Source organism: Chiloscyllium punctatum, chromosome 37, assembly GCF_047496795.1.
Source record: "Chiloscyllium punctatum isolate Juve2018m chromosome 37, sChiPun1.3, whole genome shotgun sequence".
Lineage (NCBI taxonomy): Eukaryota > Metazoa > Chordata > Chondrichthyes > Orectolobiformes > Hemiscylliidae > Chiloscyllium > Chiloscyllium punctatum.
This window is the reverse complement of record NC_092775.1, coordinates 21397350-21423759: the sequence shown is the minus strand read 5'-3', so window position 1 is coordinate 21423759 and position 26410 is coordinate 21397350. Positions and strand designations below refer to the sequence as shown.

Below are 26410 nucleotides of genomic sequence, written 5' to 3'. Positions count from 1 at the left end.
TGGTTCCAAAGGCCAAGCCAGACCCCAGAGCAAAACACAGTTGACCCAGAAGATGATGCATCACCACAACACTGGCAGCAAGGAACGTGTTGTGAAGGTGCACAAATTCAAACATAACAATGAGGTTCAGAATCAACAAAGTGAATGGCAAATTTCAGAAGATGAAGAAGATTTTCATACTATTATGCATGTTGATGGTATAAGGTGATCAGAAACTGTTACAAGAATTACATCATATGTCCTGAAAACACGATATGATACACCCGAAAATCTTGAATTGATTCAGGAGCAAGTTTCAATATATTACCACAATGCATCCTGAAGGACATATAGCTCAGCAGTTTGTGCTCCATGATACGGCCATCTCACAGCATATAATGGATCACCAATTCCCTGCATTGTCATATTCAAGCACACAGCTCATCTTGGCTTCTCAAAATGCTATACCTGGCAGATACCAACAGTTCAGCAGTGGTAGGATGACCAGTGTGCACAGATCTTGATGAAGTCACAAACTATGACATTCAAACCATACCCAATGTGGTGGAACAGAGCACACATGTTGCAAGCGAATTAATCAACAAGCCGAGACTGATTTGGTGCGATTTGAAATTTAAACGGTGCTATACTGTATCTTCAGGATAATACAACCCCATCTTTTAATCCACCATGAGAATACAGTGTACACATTCTGGAGAAGGCTCTAACAGAACTGAGGAGAAAGTGAGGACTGCAGATGCTGGAGATCAGAGCTGAAAATGTGTTGCTGGAAAAGCGCAGCAGGTCAGGCAGCATCAAAGAACAGGAGAATCGACGTTTCGGGCATTCCTGAAGAAGGGCTTATGCCCGAAACGTCGATTCTCCTGTTCCTTGGATGCTGCCTGACCTGCTGAGTTTTTCCAGCAACACATTTTCAGCTCTAACAGAACTGAATATGATTCCACTAAATGGTATAACTCAGAAGGGTGACGACCTCATGGATTGGTGTAGCTCCATCATGTATTTTAAAGAAAGATGGCACTATAATAGTATGCTTAGATCCAAGGTTCTTCAACTTTTCATTTCAAAGTATCTATATATAATATTAATGTTGGTAAGTTTTCCAAAGCAAGATTTTTTTACTAAGCAATATGCAAAGCATTGTTATATGTCTGACAATTTAGCAGAAGAATTCTAGAAGTTTACAATATTTAGCATGCTGTTTCAAAGATAGTGTTTCCCACAGTTTCCATTAAGTTCTCAGCAAGCCAAAACCAACTCTAGAAGCACCTTCCTAGGCTTACTGAAAATATACTTGGCTCTGTTTGCATAGCTGATGACATCACCTTAACAGGTAAGGAAAGGCAGACCATAACCATAGCCTTTACATACCGAATGGATCACAGTAACAATATGGATTGTCATTTAACAACGTGCAATGCCTGGTCTGTGTCAGCCAGATAAATCTCTTCAGTTCCTTATATTCTGCCATTGGAGTCCATCCCTATCTAGATAAGACTGAGGAATTTAAACCAATGTCAACATCACAGACTAAAGATGATCCATGACATTTCTTCGAGTTTGTTTATGTCCTGTTGCCATTTATTCCCAAATTCACGGAAAAGAGATTTGCTCACAAAGAATGTCCCCTGTGTATGCAAGACAAACACCAATATGTCTTTGGTTGTCTCCATCAGGTTTTGTTAGGAACATTCGGCCTTATGCATTATTACAACTCCAGGAGAGAGACAACTTTTTAAGTGGATACAGAAAGGCTGATGTGTGGGTCTTTTGTAAGACAGTAAACCTATTGCTTTTTCGAAAAAGCCATGTCATCTGCTCAAGCCAAATATTTCAAGACAGAGAGCGAGACATTAGCTCTGGCACTATGCAGTTACAAACATATTTCTTTCGCAAGAAATTCACTGTTGCAACAGATCATAAGTTATTAGAAACAATCTGTTGCAAACAGCCTATGACTGCCACACCATGTTTGTAGCATTTACTTTTAAAGGTGTCAGGTTGTAACTTTGAAATAAAATATAAACCATGCACAAGGATGATTGTGTCTGACAGATTTAGGATATTATCCAAGTCACACAAAGATCAAGATACCTTTTGTAAAAATCTATTTATTAATGGTATTGACAACAATGAAGATGTTCTCAAAGTTTGTTATACCAGAAGTAATATGAACAACTCATAACTATTTACATCAATATATCAGTTTGGGATTGTTATGGACCTGACCAGACCCTCTCAAAATATTTTAAGGGTGGAGCCTAAACCTGAAAATAATTTCTTATTTTAAAGGCAAATGTAAAGTGTCATGTTCTAGATGCAATGTGACTGGTCAAACGATTCGACATTAAGCAAAATACAATTCATTTAAATACTTTATTTAAAATGCAACCAGAGAAAGTGGAATTTAGAATAGCAATTCTATTGGAAAACTTAACTGAATAATAGATACAGTAACTATTACCGATTAACTGTTCCAGTTTCCCATGAGCACACCCCTTGGCAAAGAGGTAAAGTCAGACAAAGTTAATTTGTCTCCCAGGTAACCCAGCAGCGAAGTGAAAGCCCAGCTTCTAGCTGTAACCAAGAGAGGGAAAGAAAGCTTCTACTTCTTTAAGCCCATAACAGCAACTGCTTAAAGCTAAACTTATAAACAAAAAGAACACTAGAAAACTTGGTCTGTAAGAGCTGGCCACACCCAGCCAGTCCAGTCTGCTTCTATTGTTCCAATTTCTAAAATAAAACAAGGCATCACAAGCTGTTTACTTTCTCACAGTCAGCTCTGTGCCTCCCATTCCATCTCTCTTTTAAAAAAGGACAAAATAACCTCTTAAAGCCACAATATCATCACAAGATAGTTTTATTTTATTTGGGAAAAAGGTCAGCTTGTCAGTATAATTTCAGTAGACATGGTCATGATATCATCACTGTTTTAGCATCTAACCTGGGGAAATAAAGGTCTCTGCTGCTAACTTACTTGAGATCACTTGACATATGACATGCTAATGGCAGCATAATGATCTTTGTAATGGAACAGCCTAATCCTAGTCCAGACACTTTTGTGTCTGTGAATGTAACAATAGCCCACTGCAGTAAACATCTATATCCTTCAATGACCACCAAATCCATGCCTACTTTCTTATGTTATGAGGGGATAATGTAAGTATTGACAAATCAGCTGAAGATACCCTTCTAGATTCAAAATCCACATCAGTGCCATTCGTGCACCCTCGAAGGTGTCCTCTGCCCACCCCAGATAACCTGTCGATAACCTGATTCCACAATTTCACATAGATTCTCCAGTTTGATGGTTTTGCCACTGTTCAGCTCTGTTGCACTGACCATAGTGGAATGAAACCTCAAACATTTTGGGCCTTATATTTCATCCAAGTATTGTTGGGAGAAGGCAGGAAGGGTGGTCAGAGAAGGAGCATCTATACCACAGTCCTAGCTTGACTTTTCATTTGTCTGTGCACTCATCTAGCCTGAGAGATGGCATCCTTCATTTGAAAGGAACACTGCAGACTACTCCATTCTGTAAACAGAGAAAATCAAAAGTTTGTTCTTATGCTTGAAAGATGTTAAGAATGGTGTGGAATTTTCCCATTCAATTAGTTGCCTACACTTTAAACTGCTCCAGGTTACAGCATGTAAAGCCTTAATGATTATCAGAATTTTGTTTCATTAATCCAAATGGAGTAGTAAGCAGATATAATTTCTCAAACAAGAATAGATATATTGTCACTATAACTGTATAGGTATTGATTTCAACTGTTTAAATTCATTCAGCCATCACTCCTTCCAGATATTAACAAATTGTATGAATAACAAAACATTTCCAGTGTGGAATTCCAGACTGAATGGCATATTTCAGATTGTTGATTGATGCTGAAAATCTGTTGGGGTGAGAGTAGAGCAAAATGACCAATAGTGAATCTGCATACATTTAATTTCACCCACTCAATTTCTTTCCATTTAAGAGAAAGCAGGCAGCATATTCATTCTTCATTGATTTATGCAACCAGCCAAGATTAATTATTCACCCCACTCAGTGTTATTTCGAAAAGGAAAGGAATTGCTCAACTATCTTGTCCCGGCCATGTTATTCCAAAACACAACTAAAGGGCACTTTTATCAACTCTATTGACGCCTTACACAATGGAATAAATGCTAGTTTGCATCTGCACACCTTTGTGAAGTGGCTATAGGGAACAATCCCTGCACTCAAACAAATAGCTGCTGGGTCAAGGACCTGACTTTTATTAGCCCATTGAGCTGCAGGTGTCTTCTGCATATCCCAAAGCAGATCACTAGCAAAATAAGGACCGATGCCAAACAGCTGCAACAAATAAAGCAGCGCTGATGTAGATCCTGGGTAAGGAGGAGAGCCGGCACTGCTTAGAGATAAGGGGGAGCAATTCTGCTCCTTCTGGTTCTACGTTATGTTTCAGATTCTTTATAAAGCATGTTTTTAAAAATCAGCGTGTCAATTTAATAACAGTGAACATAACAGGTCAGTTGTCCACTTCATTCATAAATGTATTCCAAAATTGGTCTGAGAGTAGGTATAAGACAGAGCAATTCAAAGAATATCCAAGGGAATAACAAGATGTGCATTTATATAGCATCATTCACAACCTTGGGACATTTCAGTGACTTTTACAGCCAATGAAGGATAGTCACTGCTGAAATGCAAGGTAAGTGCCAATTCATCTGTCCACATGACATGAAAGTTGGGAAAATCAGATGAATTGACCAGCAAAAAGCTTCTCAACATCAAAACCATGATGTTCCAATTTCCAACCAAGTGTTGACTGGCAAGATGTGAATCTCACTAGCAAGTTATGAGAGACCTATTTGCTTGAATTAACACTCATTAACAAATATATTTGTTATATAATCCCATTTTATTATTATGAGGCTCCATTCTCCCAGGCACCAGTTAGAAACTAGATGCTGAGAATTCCTGACATGAAAATCAGAGCAAATACTTGGCAACTCCATCGAACCCCATCTTGGACATTCTGTTTATTCATATTTCAGGGCATGCTCCATTGGCAGTGACTGCACACACCTGACATCCACGGATTTTAGTATCCGACTTGTACTGGTCCAACTACATCATTATGACATATCTTCAATGCTGCATTTTAGAGCATACAAGCACCTTTCATTGCAATGCTGCTACAAGGATGCTTTGCGTGCAGGGACAGACACCCAGAGCACAATGCAGATCAGGCTGTATCACAGGGCTACTTGCTCACTCTCTTAACACTCGCTCACTTTGTGCCTACTTCAATCCTTGCAGCATCCCTAACTTGTCTTGACTTCAGTGCTTTGCCCCTCAATTATACCTTAAAAGCTCACAGTCCTTCTGCTTTACCTTATGAAGAAGGGTTATACCTGATACATTGACTTCTCCACCTCCTGATCTGCCTGACTTGCCGTGTTCTTCCAGCTTCCTGCTTGTCTACCTTGGAATCCAGCATCTGCAGTTTTCTTGTCTCATACACAGAGCTTGGCAGCTTGTCATGTTTGTTAACATTGATCAGTTAATCGGGTGGACATGTTATTATATTCTATAGCGCTATCTCAATCTCACAAATACAATATGCACTAGCAGTCTGAATGGCAAATACCTATCAGCCACCTATCTGCCATGAGGTAATGTTGATTCTGGATGCTGTCCCACTGCATGCACAGGGAAGGGCAACTCCAGATGCTTGACCAGTTGCACAGTTGGAGTTCAAAGATGATATGGGCACCAGAGATGCTGGGGTCTTCCAGTAATGGTGAGTACCTCTTCTCACAGAGAGTGGGAGAATTGAGCTAGCATCGGACATGTGGGATAGCATGGAATGTGGTACACAGTGCAGGAACCCCACACCGCCCAATTCTACATCCTACCCAAGATCCACAAGCCTGGCTATCCCGGCCAACCTATCGCCTTGGCCTGCTCCTGCCCCACTGAATTCATCTCCACCTACCTCTATACTGTCCTATCCCCCCGGTCCAGGAACTCCCCACATATGTTTAAGACACCACTCATACCCTCCACCTCCTCCAAGACTTCCGTTTCCCAGGCCCCCAATGTCTTATCTTCGCCATGGACATCCAGTCCCTCTACGCCTCCATCCGCCATGACCAGGGCCTCCAAGTCCTCCATTTCTTCCTCTCCCAACGTCCCCACCAGAACCCTTCCACTGATGCTCTTATTTGTTTGGCTGAACTGGTCCTCACCCTCAACAATTTCTCCTTCCAATCCTCCCACTCCCTCAAGATGAAAGGGGTAGCCATGGGCACCCGCATGGGCCCCAGCTATGCCTGTCTTTTTGTCGGCGACGTGGAGCAGTCCATCTTCCGGAGTTGCACCAGCACCATTCCCCACCTCTTCCTCCACTATATTGATGATTGCGTTGGCGCCACCTCATGCTCCAGCAAAGAGGTTGGACAATTCATCAACTTCACCAACACATTCCACCCCAACCTTAAATTCACCTTGACCATCTCTGACACCTCCCTCCCCTTCCTAGACATCTCTATCTCCATCCACGAGGACCGACTCAACACTGACATTTTTTACAAACCCACCAACTCCCACAGCTACCTGGACTACACCTCCTCCCACCCTACCTCCTGCAAAAAGGCTTTCCTGTATTCCCAATTCCTCTACCTCCGCTGCATCTGCTCCCAGGAGGATCAGTTTCACCGCAGAACATAGCAGATGGCCTCCTTCTTTAAAGATCAAAATTTCCCCTCCCACATGGTTGAAGATGCCCTCCAATACATCTCATCCACATCTCGCACCTCTGCCTTTGAACCCCACCCCTTCAACTGCAACAAGGACAGAACCCCCTGGTCCTCACCTTCCATCCCCACCAACCTATGCATAAATCGCATCATCCACCGACATTCTGCAACCTACAAACGGATTCCATCACCAGTGATATATTTCCCTCCCCACCCCTATCCACTTTCCGCAAAGACCATTCTCTCCGTGACCACCTGGTCAGATCCACCCCCCCTAACAAACCACCCTCCCATCCTGGCACCTTCCCCTGCCACCACAGGAATTGCAAAACCTGCGCCCACACCTCCCCCATCTTACGTCTGTCCAACGCCACAAAGGAGCCTTCCACATCCATCAAAGTTTCACCTTCACATCCACAAATGTCATTTATTGTATCTGTTGCTCCCAATGCGGTCTCCTCTACATTGGGGAGACTGGACACATTCTCGCAGAGCACTTTAGAGAAAATCTCTGGGACACCCACACCAACCAACCCCACCTCCCCGTGGCTGAACATTTCAACTCCCTCTTCCACGCTGCTGAGGACATGGAGGTCCTGGGCCTCCTCCATCATCGGTCCCTTACCACCCGATGCCTGGAGGAAGGATGCCTTATCTTCAGCCTTGGGACCCTTCAACCCCATGGCACCATTGTGGACTTCACCAGTTTCCTCATTTCCCCTCCCCCAACGTTACCCCAGTTCCAACCTTCCAACTCAACACTGCCCTCATGTCCTCTCCCACCTGTCAATCTTCCTTCCCACCTATCCGCTCCACCCTCCTCTCTGACCTATCACCTTTACCCCCGCCTCCATTCACCTATTGCACTCTCAGCTACCCTCTCTCCAGCCCCACTCCCATCCCTTTTATCTCTCCACCCTCAAGGCTCCCTGCCTCGTTCCTGATTAAGGACTCCAGCCCGAGACGTCAATTTTCCTGCTCCTCAGATGCTGCCTGACCTACTATGCTTTTCCACCAACACACTCTCAACTACACAGTTAAAGGCAAGTTTAGAATTATAACATGGAGAAGCACACTTAGCCTTGAGGAGAGAAACCCGGCATAAAACTCGACAAAAATAATACCTAACTGATTTCTGGTAAGATGTCACACCTACCTTTCTGATGGTTGTTGGAAGCGAGCCTTTAGGCCACTAAATTAAACATCTGTGCCCCTGCTTTTGTTTGATGAAATAAACACAATGAGGTCCAACTTTTCCCAATAAATTTTGTGCCTCCCATAACTTTCCATGTACGTGTGAGAGTAAGGATGTTATCTCAGGGTCTTTTATCTAGCTGGGAATTACTATTCTGCAGTATTGCTGCGATCATGTGCCAAACGTTAATGTTTGAGTCAATATTAATACACACCATCCCTAGTTTCACTCTGTTTCTTGAGGTGAGTTCTTGCATCTAGTGCAAGCAAGTTATTTTTTAAAAGTTCAGTAAATAGAAAATAAATTGTCCCCACAAATTCAGCCATCTATGTTATTAAAAAAAAGGCAGCAGACACACATGGGAGTGATCTCAGGCCTGTAATCTCATCTCAGAGTTCTACTGACATTTATATACAATTCAACCTTTTCTTCTGAGTTTTATGACGTCATCTAAAGCTGTTGATAAGATTATTGGCTCATAGTCACTCTCAGGTAGCTGTCATTCACTATATTTTTATGTGATTATAACTATATAAAAATGCAGTAGGGGCTGGCGGCTGTGTGGCTTGGTGTCTGAGGAAAGACCTCCAATTGTCCTTTCTGGATTTCTCTATTCAGCAAGATTTTCACTCCTTTGGTGTCTCAAGCTGTGTTAAACATAAGTTATTTTGAACTCATATTGTCCCTTATTCCTTATTGACTCTGAGTGCCTGGCTAGAAATTAACTATTCACCATATTCAAGACAGAATACCTCCTTTGTTCCAAAAGTCCTAGTTGTATATGGGTTAGGAATCTTTTTCAAAAAGGAAGGCTCCTTGTGGGATACATGATTAAGTGCAGTGACATTTAGAGTGTACTTTACCTAATCATGAGCAAACAAATATTATACATAGAAATACATTGAATCCATAGAACGGAAACGTGCTATTCTAAAAAAAAGCTGTGCTCCTCACACCCGTTTTTATCCTTACCTATTTGCTTCTACATCTTTCTTCTGTGCTTAATTTCACTTGCTCTTAATGCTTTTATTCCAAATACTCCTCATGCTGGGGCGAATTCGATATTCTGTTGCAGGTTGTGTCAGCTGCGTCTCAGTAAAGGCACTCTTGTCTCTAAGTCATAAGATTCTGAGTTCAAGTCACACGCTAGGACCTGAGAACAAAAATCTAGTGTGACACTCCAGTGTATTATTAAGGGAGTACTGTGCAGTTGGAGGTGCTGTCTTTAGGATGAGGTGTTAAACCAAGGCCCTAGCTGTCTGCTGATGCAGATCAAAAAGATCCAGTGGCAGTGCAGTGTTAAAGAAAAGGGGAGTTAACTACGATGGTCTGTGCAATATTTATCCCTAGATCAGCATAACAAAAATAAACTATTGAGTCATTATCAAATTTCTGGTTGTTGGGATTTTGCAGAATACAACTTGGCTGCTGTGTTTTCCTACGTTACAAGGATGATTGCATTTAAAAAGTTTTCTGTTGACTGTAAAGAGCTTTGAGTAATCCAATAATTGTGACCTATAAAGCAGAAGCTGGATACTTTTTAATGATTTAACTGCATGTAATTAAAATATAGTTCCCTCGGTTACAACCCAGGTGAGAAGGGGTGAATCAGCTCCATTCCTTTGAACTACCTGAGCTGGCTGCAGCAAAATTGTAATAATCTGTGTAGCATGCAACTGTGGCTCAGTTTAATAACAATATGTTTAACTAGTTCACCAGAAACAATTAACCAATTGCATGATTTCCTTGAGTTAAAGAAAGAGGATTTTTATTACCTACTAACCGTGAAGAAAATAGTAAAGATGCAGCACCAAACATTTAGACACAAACATAAATGCAAAATTAAAAGGGGGACGGTGTCCAATACCAAAAGGAAGATAAAGGAATACAAATTAGAACTCTTAGCACCCTGAAGCTGTGAAATTTCAACCCGAAACCGCATTTGATTAGCAGTATCCCTGATCAGAAATCAGAAACAGTCGTTAATATCATGGATATATTTGAGTTCTCAGTGTACTACTGTTTCTCAATTTCAGGTTCAGTAGTTAGTTTGTCCTTCCCGAGTGAGAGCAGAGAAAGAGACCCTCCCCCATTCCAGTTAGAAATCCATCTCCATTCCTTTCCAAGTAGTTACTTGAACTACAGCTCATTTATGTACAATGTATTCCTGAAAATGGGATCATTGCTTCTAAGCTAGATCATTGCGGCTGATGTCGTTCATCTGAAATATGCCGAACTTATCAGACTGGTGTAAATGAAAAGAGAAGGTATGTGTTTCTTCTCACTTGACCACTTTCAGTCTGTTTTGATAAAAATGTTAATTTCAGTTCAGACAATGTTGTTTATTCTACTTTGATTTTCAGAAGCTTGTCTCAGCCTGTGGTCAGTTCATCATTGCTGCCATTTTAAATCAGTGTCTTTTCTTTTTAAAACCATTCTAGTCCATGAAACTTCTTGCTATTAAAAGTGATGGTAGTCTATTTTTACCATATCATGACACTTCCACCAATATTAAAGTGCTTTTTATAAATATATAATTGCATGAAATCAAGTTTCAACATGAACACTTGCAGTTGATGAACAAAAATATTACCCTGCACAAATTTTATTTATTTTTATAAACTATAAAGGACTGTATGCAACCTCTCTGAAAATAATCTTAATAATTATTATCTTTGGAAGTCAACATTGGTTGGTCCTCTCAAGCTGATATAAGTTTGTTACATCCTCCTTGCGTAGGAGAAGTAATGGAGCCACATTAATAGAGTAGTTGTATTGATTTATCTACTTAAAATCCTAGCTTCTTCATTGTATCACCACATTTGTGTCTTCTAAAGCCATTCCCAAGGTGGCGATGGTGATTTGTGTGTAGAGCAGTGTTATTTTAACTATCATTTGTCCAGTGTGCAGTGGTGGAAGATTAATTTGGGTGCCTCAAAGGATAATAATGCTGTCTATTGAAGTGAAAAAGCACAGGCATATATTTCCTGACTACATTACACATTCAAGAGCAACAAGTCTGATGAAACAAAATTGAATTGTAGTTGGAACTAAAAGAAAGTAAAATCAGACAGGAAAGCTGAAAAAGCTGCCAATGCAAATCTAATCTGCAAGGTTCTAATACTGTTTTTAAAAACCTTCAGAACAGAGTGGGCTGTAATGAAATTACTGTTAGCTGTGCATCTAATGCCACTTATCATTAGATATGATATGGAGGAGCCAGTGTTAGACTGGGGTGGACAAAGTTAAAAATCAGACAACACCAGGTTATAGTCCAACAGGTTTACAGAATGTGTTACAGATTTCGGTTCATTAATATGTAAATCCTAGAACTTCTTTTAACTTCTCGAGGTAAGTTAAGGTTTTATAAGAAAAAAGGTGACATCTCACCTCAGACAGTGCCTTAAAAGTTTCAGTCTATCTGTATTCCAACCTTAACTCAGACAGGTTCTATTTCCAATGTGGAATTTACAAAATATTATATGGATTGACTGTCTGCATTGACTGCCTACCGGTTGTGTATTTTTTGAGCAAAATAGAATGCATCTGTAAATATAATTCTGCAAATATAAAATTACCCCATAGACTTAAAAATGTTTGTGCAGGCAGGAGAGAGTATGTGTGTGAGTGCGAGTGCATGTGAGAGAGTGTGTCTTTTTGTGTGTGCAAGCTTGGTAAAGTGTGTGTGTGTGAGTGTGAGTGTGATGGAGTATAAGCCTGTGACAGGGTGCATGCATGGGTGTGTGTGTGTAAGAAAGTGTATAGTGTAGTGGGGTCACCTGTAGTGTGACATGAACTCAAGGTCTCAGTTGAGGCCATTCCCATGGGTACCGGACCTGGCTATCAGTCTCTGCTCAGCCACTTTGCGTTGATGCCTGTCCCGAAGTCTGCCTCGGAGGATGGGCACCCGAAAGTCTGAGGCTGAATGTCCCTTACCGTTGAAGTGTTCCCCGACTGGGAGGGAACACCCCTGTCTGGTGATCATTGTGCAGTGTCCATTCGACCGTTGCCGAAGTGTCTTCTTGCCAACATTTGCCACTAGCTTGCCAATGTACCATGCCTTGGGCCAACCTTGCCTGCAGCGTATAAGATAGATCTGCCACATACATGGTGGGTGGTGTCCACACATGTAATGGTGGTATCCATGTCAACGGTCTGACACATCTTGCAATAGTTGCCATGACAGCATTGTACGGTGTTGTGGTCAATGTTATCCTGAAGGCTGGGCAGTTTGCTGGAAATAATTATCTGTTTAAGGTTTGGTGGTAGTTTAAATTCCAGAAGTGGAAGTCATAGGGAAGGTCTTGGCGATCACCTTTAAGGCATTGTCTGAGTTGAGATGTCACCTTTTTTGATAAAACCCTACCTTACCTTGAAAATGTGACTTAAAAGAAGTTCTGGGATTTACATATTACTGAACCAAAACATGTAACCCATTCTAAAAGATGAAAGACTTAACAACCATGTTTGACCAGTTTATTAAAAGTTTTTTCAGGAAATCTTATCGGAGTGGATAGAAGGGAACCAGTAGATATGTTGTATTAGACTTCTTGAAGGTGTTTGATAAGCTACCTCACTCATGTTAAGTCACGAGGTAAGAGGGCTTATGTTGGATTTTATTGAATTAGGTAGAGAATTGGCTAATGGGCAGGAAACAGCAAGTAAGGATAAAAATAGTTTTTCCAGCTGTTGACCTGTGATTCGGAGGGTTCCACCGGGATCAGTGTTGAGGCTGCAATGTTTACAATATATATCAATGACTTGGAAGAAAGAAGTTAATTTAATGTAGACAACTTTGCAGACAGTACAAAAATAGCTAGAAAGGCAGGTTGTGAGAGACATACGAACAGTTTATAGAGAGATATTGATAAATTAAGTAAGTGGGCAAAATGATGGCAAATGGAGTATTTTGTGGAAAAAAAATGTGATATTGTCCATTTTGGAAGGGAAAACAAAAGAACAGTGTATTATTTAAATGCAGAAAACCTGCAGAAAGCTGAAAAACATAGGGACTTGGGAAACCTGTACATGAAAAACAGAAAGCTAGCAGAAAAGTGCAGAAGGTAATCAGGGAGGCGAACTGTATGTTGACTCTTATTTCAAGTGAGCTGGAGTATAAGGTTAGGGAAGTTTGACTGTATCCAAACCTTTGCTGAGCAGATCTTTGCTAAGAGGCAATTACTCCTCCAAACAAGGTGCCAGAGAGACCACCTCTTGAGTACTGTGAGCAACTTTGTTCCCCTTATTTAAGGGAAGATAATATTTCATTGGAGGCAGTACGGAGAAGATACATTGGGATGATCCCTGGTATAAAGGAATTGTCTGATCAGCAAAGGCTAAACAGGTTTGGGATTCTACTCACTGGATTTTTGAATAATGAGAGGTGACCTCATTAAGAAATCTCAGATTTTTAAGCAATCTGACAGCATAAATGCTGAGAGAATGTTTTCCCTCATGGGATAGTTGAGGAAGGGAATTGAGGGTTATGGGTAAAATGCAGATAAGTGAATATGAGGAATATCAGATCCTATTGAATGGTGGAGTAGGGTCAATAGGCTAAATGGCCTATTCCTGTTCTTTGAGAACTATGGTCTACCGACATGACTTAATTTTCTCTGATGAGCTACCTGGGCAGTTGATGGGAAAATAGAGTAAATCTCTTTTTTAAAAAGCAAACAAAGGACAAAATACCATTTTCGCAAAGCTAGTAGTGGAGTGGTGCAACTGATACAACAATAATTGAATTTTCATATTTAACCATGCATTAGCTACTTACCTGAAGTTTCTGTTATGATTATCTGTGAACAACAGTGAGCTACGTTAATCTTGCTATTATTTTGACAGTCAGTCTGGGCCATTATTTACATTAAAGTTAGAAATATAAATTAATTATTCTTTTAAGTTGTTCATAGCTGTGGCTTCAGTGTCACGATATGCTTTGGGTTTGATACATCATCCAATCAAAGCACGTTGTTTAAATTTGTAATTTGAAGCATAACCCTCGCCAGCCTTGAGCTTATAGCTACTCAGCGAAAATGCACAATCATGCTATTTATTGCACCATTGGATTTTTCTTTAATATTTCAATGAAGGTTTGTTGGTGTAAAAGGCCAGAAGTAGTCTTATATAACAACTTCCATGCCATTGCTTGTGTAAGAATTGTGCAATATAACTCACTGACAAATCATTCTTTGCAGAACTACCTTAAGAGAAGGTATGGATAAAATGTTTGAAATAATGTATTAGGAATGGTGGTTGAGGAAAAAGCATTAAGAAGATTCAAAAAATGGTTGCATGATAAGATGCCAACTTAAGGATACGAGTTCCAATGGATGAAATAGTTCTTCTCTTGTCCTTGACTTTTGTTGAAAATCGAAAGGTTGGTTTTGCAAACACCAGCTGGATCTTGTTTCATGATGGAGTACAAACTTCCAGTCACTAAAGCTGGATAAAATAAAGAGGGTTGATATGAAATAGCATCAGCAAAGCAATGCATAGTGATCAAATTTCACCACAGTTTCCTAGAATATTGCTGCAGCATGCTAATGACTTATTTGTCTCTGGTTTATTGATGTAGTGAAATTGGAGCCATCTTCAGAGGGATCTATACTCTGTAAATATACTGTGGATCTAAGGTATGGTAGACAGAGTTAGCCATTGTTTTCTTATTGAAATTTATCTTAAGAGAGTTGGAATATAAAAGCAGCGATGTGCTACTGAGACTTTATAAAGCTCTGGTTAGGCCCCATTTGGAGTACTGTGTCCAGTTTTGGGCCCCACACCTCAGGAGGGACGTACTGGCACTGGCGCGTGTCCAGCAGAGATTCACATGGATGATCCCTGGAATGGCAGGTTTAACATACGAGGAACGGCTGAGGATTCTGGGATTGTACTCATTGGAGTTTAGAAGGTTAAGGGGACATCTAATAGAAACTTACAAGATAATACATGGCTTGGAAAGGGTGGATGCTAGGAAATTGTTTCAGTTAGGCGAGGAGACTAGGACCCGTGGGCACAGCCTTAGAATTAGAAGGGGTCAATTCAGAACAGAAATGCGGAGACATTTCTTCAGCCAGAGAGTGGTGGGCCTGTGGAATTCATTGCCGCAGAGTGCAGTGGAGGCTGGGACGCTAAATATCTTCAAGGCAGAGATTGATAAATTCTCGATGTCACAAGGAATTAAGGGCTATGAGGAGAATGCGGGTAAGTGGAATTGAAATGCCCATCAGCAATGATTAAATGGTGGAGTGGACTCGATGGGCCAAATGGCCTTACTTCCACTCCTATGTCTTATGGTCTTATGGTCTTAAAGTAAAACTTTGCCATAGGCATAATGTTTATCACCTAGTTTCCAAGCAATTGTGTTGTTGATATTAGCAATTTCTGTTCTATTCTACGACTATTGACTCAAGGCCAAATATTACTTGGGGGATTTGGAAAATTGCATGGTAGAGATGATGATAAATCATTCAGCCACATTGACATGAAGATCAAGCTAATTTATCATCTGGCATCATCTGTAGGCTAGAGACAGGGATACCACTTGAATCAGGTCAGTAATACTATCTGGCTGGCAGACAGAGGTGTGTTTTTTTTACAGCAGGGTCTCAAAGAACATCAGCAGTACAACAGATCAAGGCTGTGATGGAATGCTCCCCAGTAACCTGGGGAGATGAGTTCAGTTCTAAGAAACCATTAGGAAGCTCAACACCATCCAGGACAAAAATAGGTTGGATTTTTGATTGGTGCCCTATGCATTACCTTAATCCCTCCACCAGTAGCATCAGTGTGTGCCATCCTTCCAGACTTACAACCTTTACCAGCTAGAAGAACAAGAGTAGAAGATGCATGGGAGTGGATCATCCTTCACTGTCCCTCCATCTGGGCTTGGAATTAATTCGCTTTTTTCTCACCATCGCTGTATCAAAGCTTCCCGAACTTCCTTCCAACTAACACGGTGAGTGTTCCCACATTACGTGGACTGCAGTAATTCAAAGAAGGTGGGTCAGGTTCATTAGGGTGCTGATAAAAGCTGATATCACATCCCATGAAAGAATAAAGAAGGTTAAACTGTGCCTGTGAGCCCAATAGGATAGTCAGCTCTCTTTGTTGAGCAGCTCTCACGTGCTAAGAGGCAATTACTGCTCCTTATGGAGGGCAAACTCCCCTTGATCCTCTTTCTCCCCCTCTTCATGCCTCCAAATTAACCATGGAAGAAATTAACCAATCACAAACTCTCTTCTTATGCATAATGCAATAAATGAATTAATCACCAAGGCAACTACTGTCATGAAATTCTAAAGAAAAAGGATTAATTATTACATTCAATGGCTCTTTGAAACTAATCCCACTGTATTTTTTTGGAATGGATTGACTGTGGCTTGGGAATTCCTATCTGCTGCTTAGTATAACACTGGGATACTACTCATAGAAGAGGTCCCTTCTGAATATATGTTCATGATTGTACCTCTGGCTTAAGTCCTGCAACCACAGTAGATGCCTAAAGAAATAACATGGTCACCATGGAAACAGGAAATAAATTAAGTATGATTGGGGCAGTCTTTCAGCTATAATTTTAACAGTATATTTTGTTCTTAATCGATGGCATTGAAATCTCCCCTTTAACGCTCTAATCCAGAATGAAGGATAACGATTGCATTCTGTAATAAAAATACTAAATCAACAGATTAATATCTTGAACAATTTTTGTCCATGTGTTCAAAAATTTAATCAACAAATTTATAACTTGGCAAACAAAGCATTTTAAGGTATTATATATTGGCACAGATTAACCATGAAGAATTTTAGAGCAGTTTTTGCAATTACTTGTTTTAAAATTAGATGTAACCTTTTTGATCTTTGTTTCTTTTAAGATTGGCTGTATCAGATAAACCTGAAGAACATTGTTCCCCCAAAGTAATCATGAAGGACAATGCTTTCAGAATAATGTAATCTTATTCATGGAAACTTGCAACACTTGGAAGCAGAATCAAGTGTGTTAATGACTCTGGTCCCATTCTAGGGTCTGAACAGTAAATTTTAGTTCTTCTGGACCTCCTTCCCTTTGGCACAAAAAGAGAGCAATGCACTGAGAGTCTATCCATAATTATCTTGAATTCCTAGTCTGTCAGTTTAAATGAACTTGGAATTGGTGATAGAGTTTGTAAAGTTGAAGACAGCTGCAGGACCAGAATGATTAGATCTGAATCAATTATGGACCAGGATAGCATAAAGCATAGTCAGAAGAAGACTCTCAACTGAACACACATAATCCCAGAAAACTAGTTATGGCATGCCCATTTTTTTGGGAGCCTATCCAGGCAGCTAAGCCTTCAAAACAGCAACCAGGAATTCTTACTGACTATACACAAGAAGTTCACCATCTTTCATCTTGTGTGTTATTAATAGAATCCCACCACTTGCAAGTTCTCCTCACTCACCATCCTGACACAGAAAATATATCGAGGTAAAAACAATAACTGCAGATGCTGGAAACCAAATACTGGATTAGTGGTGCTGGAAGAGCACAGCAGTTCAGGCAGCATCGATTTCGCTGCTCGTTGGATGCTGCCTGAACTGCTGTGCTCTTCCAGCACCACTAATACAGAAAATATATCACTGTTCCTTCTCTGTCACTGGGTCAAACTCCTGGGATTCACTCGAAAAATGGCATTTATGAGTCTCCCAACAGCAAGTGGACTGCAGCAGTTCAAGGAGGCAGCTCACCATCACCTTTTCAAGGCAACTATGGATGGACAATAAATGCTGGCCCAGCCGGTGATTACCATGTCCCATGAGTGAATAAAAAAGTGACATCTACCGCCAATGCCTGAAATAATAAATAGACCCCTTGAATACGTAGCTCGGAGATGTGACAACTTTCGGAGCCGGGCTTAAGTATTGGCTTGCTCTGAGGTAACAAAGTTTGCTTATCAACCTACTCTTTCATGTTTCCTTCTAATGTTGGAATATATTCTGTTGTTGTCCACTTGTACGTTTTATATTTAAAATCATACATGACAATAATTGTGAATTAACACTTCTGCTGCATTCATGATGCAGGGACCAATGTCCGATCAATAAGTGCACTACTTCTGCAACCAAGTTGGGCCCTTCTTCTGGGTTTATACTGTAACTTAATCTAATTTTACCAGTAGAAAATGCTTCATCATGACACTAAAATTGTATTAAGTGCATTCTTTGTTGGACAAAATGTTAGAAAATGAAAACCTAAATTGTTATTGAATTAAGGGTCATGCTTGTGCCTAAAATATAAAAACCTAAAAATTGTTGTGCACTGTATTGTCAGACAAGGCCTGTTTCAAGCAAAGCACTCATTTTCTCTGTCTGCTTTTTTAACAGAGATGGCAACACTCTTTGAAGAGTTAATATTTCTATTAAATTAAAAATGAAAACAGCAGTGCAACAATTTAAAGGTAGAAACAGCCTAAATAAGAAAAATGAGATGCTGTATGTCAAAGCTGTATATACTCAAACTGTTAAGTGCAGACTTGATTCATTTAGTTTTGTGTGTTCATTTATCATGGATCACTGTGGTCTAAAGCTTGTTTTAAGTTATTTTTCACAGATATTATGCAGCTTTTAGATTTTACATTTTTATAGAATTAGTATTGATTGAAGGCCATTAAAGTAACACGTATTGTGTAAATATTTGTCACAATCAGTCGAAATAATGACTTTAAAGAGATATTATGTAGGAATAAAATGCTGATGTAGACATTTTGCAGATATTAGTTAGCCTGATTTACAGTCCCTTGTGCAGGTTACATTGAATACAAATGCCATCAGTAGCTGTTTGATAACATTAGTCGCAACACTGTTGATAAAATGTGGAAATAATTGAAAATTTTATGTCAACACCAATTCAGTGGGTATGAGAGCATGATCACCTTTTTTAACTAAAGTGAGTTAGCTGGCATATCACTAATGCCGTTTACAAACTTAGGACATCGAAGAATACTTTTATAAATGCTTTACTCATTTGAGGGTAGGGAACATGACAGCCAATTTAAGCTGTCCCACAAGGAATAATGAAGTAAATGACCAGATCATTTGTTTCTATTGTGCTGTTGAAGGGATAATGCTGGGCAGGAAATTGGGAGACCTCTATTGCCCTTATTGAAATATTGCTATGGAACATTTAGCATCCAATTCAGAGGGTAGACAGGTCTTTGATGTAAAAGCTTCTGCAAAACATGGCACCTCTAACAATTCAGCACTTTCTATGTTGCACTGAAGCATAAGGTGAGATGTTTTTCCTCAAGTCTCTCATGCAGAGTTCAAACACATAATGTTCTTACTCAGAGCAAACCCACAAATGCATTATTAACCTTTTCTGAAACTATGATGTCAAAAAGGATGTGTCGGATTAAAACATTTGTGATATCATGTAATCATGTCTTGCATTGCTCATGGATACATATTTTAAAAAAAAACAAACATTCTAGTCTGCATCTTACCATGTATTATAACACATCTTTTTCATTGGGTTTCATGTTGGATTTCTTTCTGAGAGGACTTTCTCATGCTCAAACTCACCTCAATAAATGCCTCACATGTCCCTTTGGTGCTCCTCCCATCTGAAGCTAGCCTGATTCCCTCACTCATTGTGGCCAGAGATAAACTTCACTGCCAAGAAATGCCAGTATCCCTGGCATTGGCTTCTTATTTAAAAAGGTTGGTGCACACTTGGTCAGGCTCTGGTATTCTGGAGCTGCTCTGCACACTGGCAGGCACCTCAAGGTAATGGCAGATGGTGCAGGGAGGACGAGGGAGGTCCTTTTACACAGAACTGGTAAAGGAGGCCATTACACCAGACTCTGTTATAAAGATTGGAATGAGATCAGCCAGGTGGTCCTCATTGAAGATGAATTCCCTGACTGGGGCTGTTAACCTGGTCCAATCAGGGAGTCCTGGCTGACAGATATAAGCCAGCTCTAAGATAACTTGATCAGTGTCATGTGCTATGCATATGTAAATAAAGAATGACTTGGTCACGGGATACAGGCCTTCAGAGTTATTTCACCTATCAGCCTGGTCCTCAGTCACCACCCAGGCCTAGCAATGCAGGGAAAAGGTCAATGATCTCCTCTGCTCCAGCAGGATAAAGTTCCATCATCTTCTATCTGCTTGCTTACACTCACTCTATATCTACCACTGCACCCATGTCCTACTGAGGCTCCCTTCCTAACACTCTGTCTATGGCGGGCAACATTGTCCCTCATTCATCGTCTTTGGGGTCGGATGGAGGAAAAGAAATAAGGAACAACTCTAAGGTCACATAAGTGGTATGGGTGGCACACCGTTAAAAAGTTCTCACATTTATAAGAATATGTTTTCTTTTCACCATTATCTGTGAGTGTCAGTCTGTCGGGCAACAACTGAAACATTGAAGCTACACAATGTCCATGGTCCAAGGTGTGAAGTGAGCAGCTCCTGCACAATGGACAGGCAATAGGTAAATGGAAAATGACTACTAATTTAGAAACTATGCTTCATCTTTTCAGGTATGATGGTACCTGAAAAATTTTAAATTCTTGGCTTTGCAGATTGTTTTTGTTTTGGCCTGTTTCATTTCAATGATGACTGGCAAATCTCAAAGCTAGGTAAGTATTTTGCTCCGTTTACCTGCATTGCAGGGGAGCTTAGTGTCTGTCCCTCATAGTACAAGAGTCCACACACTAGTACATCAGGCCAATAACATACAGAAACCAGAGTGCTGTTGTTAGCTTTTTACTTCTTTTTGTATATCCCTGGAAAGGCAAAATATAAGAATGTTTATGGGAGGTGGCTTCTTCTGAGTGGGGAGGGATAGACAATCTCTCATCAGCTCTTGGATTTTAGTTTATTTGTTTGACGTTTCCTTGACTGTACTGTTGTGAATTCCATGAATCCACGCGGCACTGTGCTAGACAGTCACTTATATTTCCATTCATAGTCACCTTTTGGCAATAGTCATGCTCTTTTAAAAGGCACGTGTTGGAATTAGAAATTTGTTATGTCTGTAAGTACTTCAGGATTCTGATCACCATCAAGAAAGTAAGCATCAGGGTGTAACAGACAATAAAAAGGCAAGTGGTATATTAACCTTCATTGAGAGAGAATTTGAGTACAAGAACACTGGTGTCTGCTACATTGTATAGAGTCAAGAGTGTGGTGCTGGAAAAGCACAACAGGTCAGGCAGCATCAAGGAAGCAGGAAAATCAACATTTCGGGCAAAATCCCTTCATCAGGAATGAGGCTGGGAGCCTCGAGAGTGGAGAAATAAATGCGAGGGGATTTGGGCTAAGGGAAAGGTAGTTGAGTGTGAAATAGTTGGATGGAGGTGGGGGCGGTTAAAGATGATAGGTCAGACAGGAGGGTGGAGCGGATAGGTGGGAAGGAAGATGGAGAGATGGGACGGGTCATGGTGCTGAGCTGGAAGGTTGGAACTGGGGTAAGGTGGGGGGAGGGGAAATGAGGAAACTGATGAAATCCACAATGATGCCATGGGGTTGGAGGGTCCCATGGCGGAAGATGAAGCGCTCTTCCTCCAGGTGTCAGGTGGTAAGGGAGTGGTGATGGAGGAGGCCCAGGACCTGCAAGTCCTTGACAGAGTGGAAGGGAGAGTTGAAGTATTCTGTGGCCGAACACGCGGTCTGATCTCCAGCATCTGCAGTCCTCACTTTCACCTAGTGTAGTTGTATAGAGCCTTGGTGAGACCCATCTAGCATATTGTGCACTGCTTATCTGTGGAACAATGTGCTGGCTATGGAAAATGTGCAATAAATGTTCACCAGACTGATTTCTGGGATGGCAGCACTGTTGTATGAAGAGAGACTGGATTGGTTAGGACTATAATCACTGGAGTTTGGAAAAATGAGAGGGTCTCTCATAGAACCTCATAAAATTCTGATAGGATTAGACAGAGTAAACACAGGAAAGATGGTCCCGATGATCGAAGATTCCGGAACCAGGGATTACAGTCCAAGGAAATGGGATTGGCCTTTTAGGATTGAGATGAGGAAGAATTTCTTCACCCAGAGTAATGAGCCTGTGGGAGAAAGCAGGATCAGGGTACTGGATCAGATGATGAAATCATATTGAATAATGGAGCTGGCTCAAAGGGCCGAATGGCCTACCTCTGTTGCTATATTCTATGTTTCTGTAATTTTCAAACAGTTCACTTTGAAAGCTAAACGTTTTTGTTAAGTACTTAATGAGTATGCTCACAGTAACGTAGTCTAGTTAGCCTCTCAAACCTGCTTTGCACATCCCGCAGATACGTCCACCGAACAACAGATAGAATCATCCATACAATGTGGTAAAAGTGATGGTGCTGAGGTGAGTCAGAACCAAAGTGGGGTTATTTCCTTTGTATCAGAGTTACATTTATTGACATCACAAGGTGAAATACAAACACATTCTTGACAGAAATTGAATGATACAAAATTTATCTCCACATGCTCTGATCTTAAGACCTACAAGACACAGAGAGTGGGGTATGCCTTGTCAGTTAGTGAAAAAGGCCTTTGAATTAGTCAGATGTGAGGAAATTGTTCCAGCTTTAAAAAATTTGCAACAAAAGGGAGTGACACAGCATAGGAACACAGGTGGACTATTCAGCATTTAAAATTTAAAATGATCATGGCCAAAATGTACAAAATATCTGTAATTTTCTTCTGCAAAGGAGATGATGATGACTATTCTCATTATAAATCTAGAACAAGTTAAATCTGGAGGAAGACATTAGAAGCTTCCCAATGGAGATCCTTGTTCATACTGTGTATGTCCACATGAGATATAGGATCATATGGAATACTCAGAGAATGGATAACAAAGGTAATGGGAAATTGTATCAGTAAAACCATTACTGTGTTCTGGCTTCATTCAGTCAGTACTCCAGCACTGTTAATATATTATTTTATTCGATATAGATTGGCAATACCAATGTCTGATCCAGTGCTGGCTGGACAGAGATTTGGAGATTTTTGCAAATTGCATCTTCAGGCCTCTCCATAACCTTGGGAATTTACAACCACAAGATGCAGAGAGAAATGAATTGGTGTTTGCAGAATTTTATATACTGACTTTGTGATTTAGACTTTGGTCAACCATGTTGACTAGATAGCTTAAACTAATCTTGTCCAATTTGCCACCATTTGGGCAATATCCTTCTACACACTTCCTATTCATGTATACATCCAGATACCTTTTAAATGCTGTAATTGTATCAGCCTCCACCACTTCCTCTGGCAGCTCTTTGCATACACACACCATTCTCTGAATGAAGAAGTTGCCCCTTAGGTCCCTTTTAAATCTTTTCCCTCTCACCTTAAAACCTATGCCCTCTAGTTTTGGATTACCCTATCTGGGGGAAAAGCCCTTGGCTATTCATCCAATCCATGCCTTTGTTTAATTTTCAAATAACAGGACAGGGTCGCTTGAAGCAATTGTACAAGCATGGCAATCTTCACTTCATTGAATAATTTACTTTATAAATACTTATTAGTTTCTCAACCAGTATTATTTAGTGCAAATAATGGTTCTAAATAATATCTAAAATACTCCTTCCTTAGCGTTCTCTGCAAAGGAGATATTTCACAACAGCAGGTATTTTTAGTCTGGGTGACAAAATAGTGCATTTATTTTCTTAGACCAATGAAGGCAAACCCAACAGATGCGTCTGCAAATATTCCTTGCAGAATACATGCACAGTTGCAAGTAAAACATATGAGGCTGCCTGCTGATGAATGGGTTCCCAAAGTGCACTGAAGCAGATTGCAGAGGCATGTTGGCATACTTCCACGTTTAGCTTTAGTTACCTGCATTGCTTCTATCGTATCATGGAACACTCCAGTAAGAATATCAGGCCGAGACTGGTTTATTTTTTAAAGTGGCTTCACCGACTCTGATACATAGCTAAACTTTCAGGGATTTTGTTACAATAGTGAACCAAAAATCACCACTGATATCAATCTTTGCCTCTGTATTGTGTTTCCGCTGTTTTTGACGTGAGACAAGGCAACAAATGCTTATCATCTTCTTTTAAGATTAACTCTATTACGCAATATTTAATAAAAGCTGAAAATGAAATAACAATCATGTCATACATACAAAGAGAAGTCTTACTGAATTCTTTGAAAAAGAGTTAAATGAAAGGTGACAATCAATGCTGTTATCCATGGTGTAGCATGGCTCATAAGGTGCTTATTCAGTCATAGGCTCTAGACTGATTCTTTCACAGGGCTATGTCATTAGTACTTCTCCATTGTTCTTTCTCCATACCTCTGCAATTTCTTTTCCTTCATCAAATATTTAAGCAATTCCTTTTTTAAGATTGCTATTGAATGTATATTTTCCACCCTAGGAGGTAGTGAAATGAATTCATGGGGCATGACACTGCTGTCTTTCATCAAAAATGCAACTTTCTCATCACTGCAACTCCGCCAGTACCTTTAATGAAGCTTGCCCGCCAGCCAGCCCAGATTGCTAATCCTCATGCTGAGACTGCATAGGCAAAAGCCTGGCCTCTTGGGACATTAGCTTATCATCTAAGGCCACTGAAAGTCAGCAATACAGAAAGGCGACAGAGGGCTTGGTGACATGGCGCACTGAGAACAACTTCTCTCTCAACAAGAACTGATCATTGACTTCAGAAAGAAAGGAGGAGGACATGCCTCCACCTACCTCACTGGAGCTGAGGTTGAGCGGGTGGAGATTCAAGTTCCTAGTAGTGACGATAACTGACATCCTGTCTTGGACTTCCTATGCAGATACAACAGTCAAGAAGGCATGAAATGCCTCTTCTTTCTCAGGCAGCTCAGGAAACTTGTTATGTCCATAAGGACCCTCACCAACTTTTACAGATGCACGTTGAAAGCCTATTGTCTGGATACATAACAGCCTTGGATGGCAATTGTTCTGCCCAGGACTGTAAGAAACCATAGAAGGTTACGTACACAGCCCAGACCATTACAGAAGCCAATCACCCATCCATGGACTCTGTTTACATGGCTCGCTGTCACAGAAAGGCTGCCAGCATCAACGAAGACCCATTACATCCTGGGTAATGCTCTCCTACAACCTCTTCCATCAGGCAGAAGAAACAGAAGCAGGAATACACGCATCAGCAGGTTCAGGAACAGCTTCTTCCTGGCTGTTATTAGACTGATGAATGGACTGTCTAACTTTAAATAATGCTGATCTTGCTAATGTTGATCTTGCCTAATGCATGCCTGGTGTGACGTAACCGTATGCCTCTGTCAAAGTCTTTTTTCACCCTATGATCTGTATGTCCTTACTTACTATGATCTGCCTGTATTATTCTTAAACAAAGCATTTCACTGTACTTAAGGTAGACATGACAATAAATAAGTTAAACCAAATCAATATTTTGCCATCCATGCAACAACCATTGTGGTTGCACTACATAGGAACATAAGGACAAGCCAATCAACACGCAAGACCAGCACCAAGGAATGATGCAATGATTAGTGAGAGTTTCTATGCACCATGGCAATGTTTTATTTACAAATTTGGTTTGTAATGTTAATTTTCTTGTGGCTTAATTTCAATACTGTGGCCAAGTGGATTCTGCGATGGTCAGTAACAGTCAAAGGAAATATGTGGAACTGTCGGTGAGTACTGCTATCTGTTACTGTTCCTGTAAATACCAATAACTATAAAAATGAAATTTGAACTTTCAGTTGATAAATGAAAGGATGGCACAAGATTTTCTGTTTCAGGGCTTTTATTGTAACATAAACACTAAAAGCATGATTGAGTAATACAATTTTTAAGCAGCTAAGCTTTAACCCACAGTACAGAACATTCACCTTTTACTTTTAATACAATTGAGAAACTTACATCACACGTACATTTTACACTGTCCCTTAAGTAGTCATTGGATTATCCCAGACTCCCTATCATTTCTAAGTGTGGAGGGTATTTTTCTATCCCTTTCTTTTCCAAATCTGAGAGCATTTATCCCCAGAAATGTCTTTCATGCTGAGGTATCTTCCTTGAACTTTTTTTCTCCAACAGAACTTGACGAATCATTCAACCCTGTTTCAAATCCACATAAATTTGGCTTTTGCAATCCAAATGTGAACTCCCAGCCATATTTTTGCATCATGAACGATGGAGATTTCTACCCTCTTCTCTGGTTCCTCTCTCTCCCAGAGCCTGGGATACTATGTCTGAGAATTTCCCCTCTCAATGTTCATCTCCTCAGGTCTTGAATCAGATAGAGATGCAGATTAGCTGGTCTTTGAGAGTCCACCCGTCTTAGGAAACAATGGACAGTTTAAAAGCTATTTGCTTACAACCTGATTTTCAGTATTTTCCTGGGAATTTACGGGCTACCAGTCTAGCCATTGTGAATGCAGATACTGCTGCCATTGTCTACAATTGTGAATATCTTAGCATTATCTTATCTGACTTGAATTAACCTTTAATTTTTA

General features: G+C 40.4%; 1 long non-coding RNA gene across 1 annotated transcript; it reads left to right on the top strand.

Moving 5' to 3' along the window:
- Window positions 1-22225: 22225 nt before the first annotated feature.
- LOC140462930 (uncharacterized) lies at window positions 22226-25447 on the top strand. The gene is made up of 3 exons (XR_011954560.1): window positions 22226-22289; window positions 22670-22787; window positions 24316-25447. It is a non-coding gene; the product is annotated as an uncharacterized lncRNA (long non-coding RNA).
- Window positions 25448-26410: the final 963 nt, after the last annotated feature.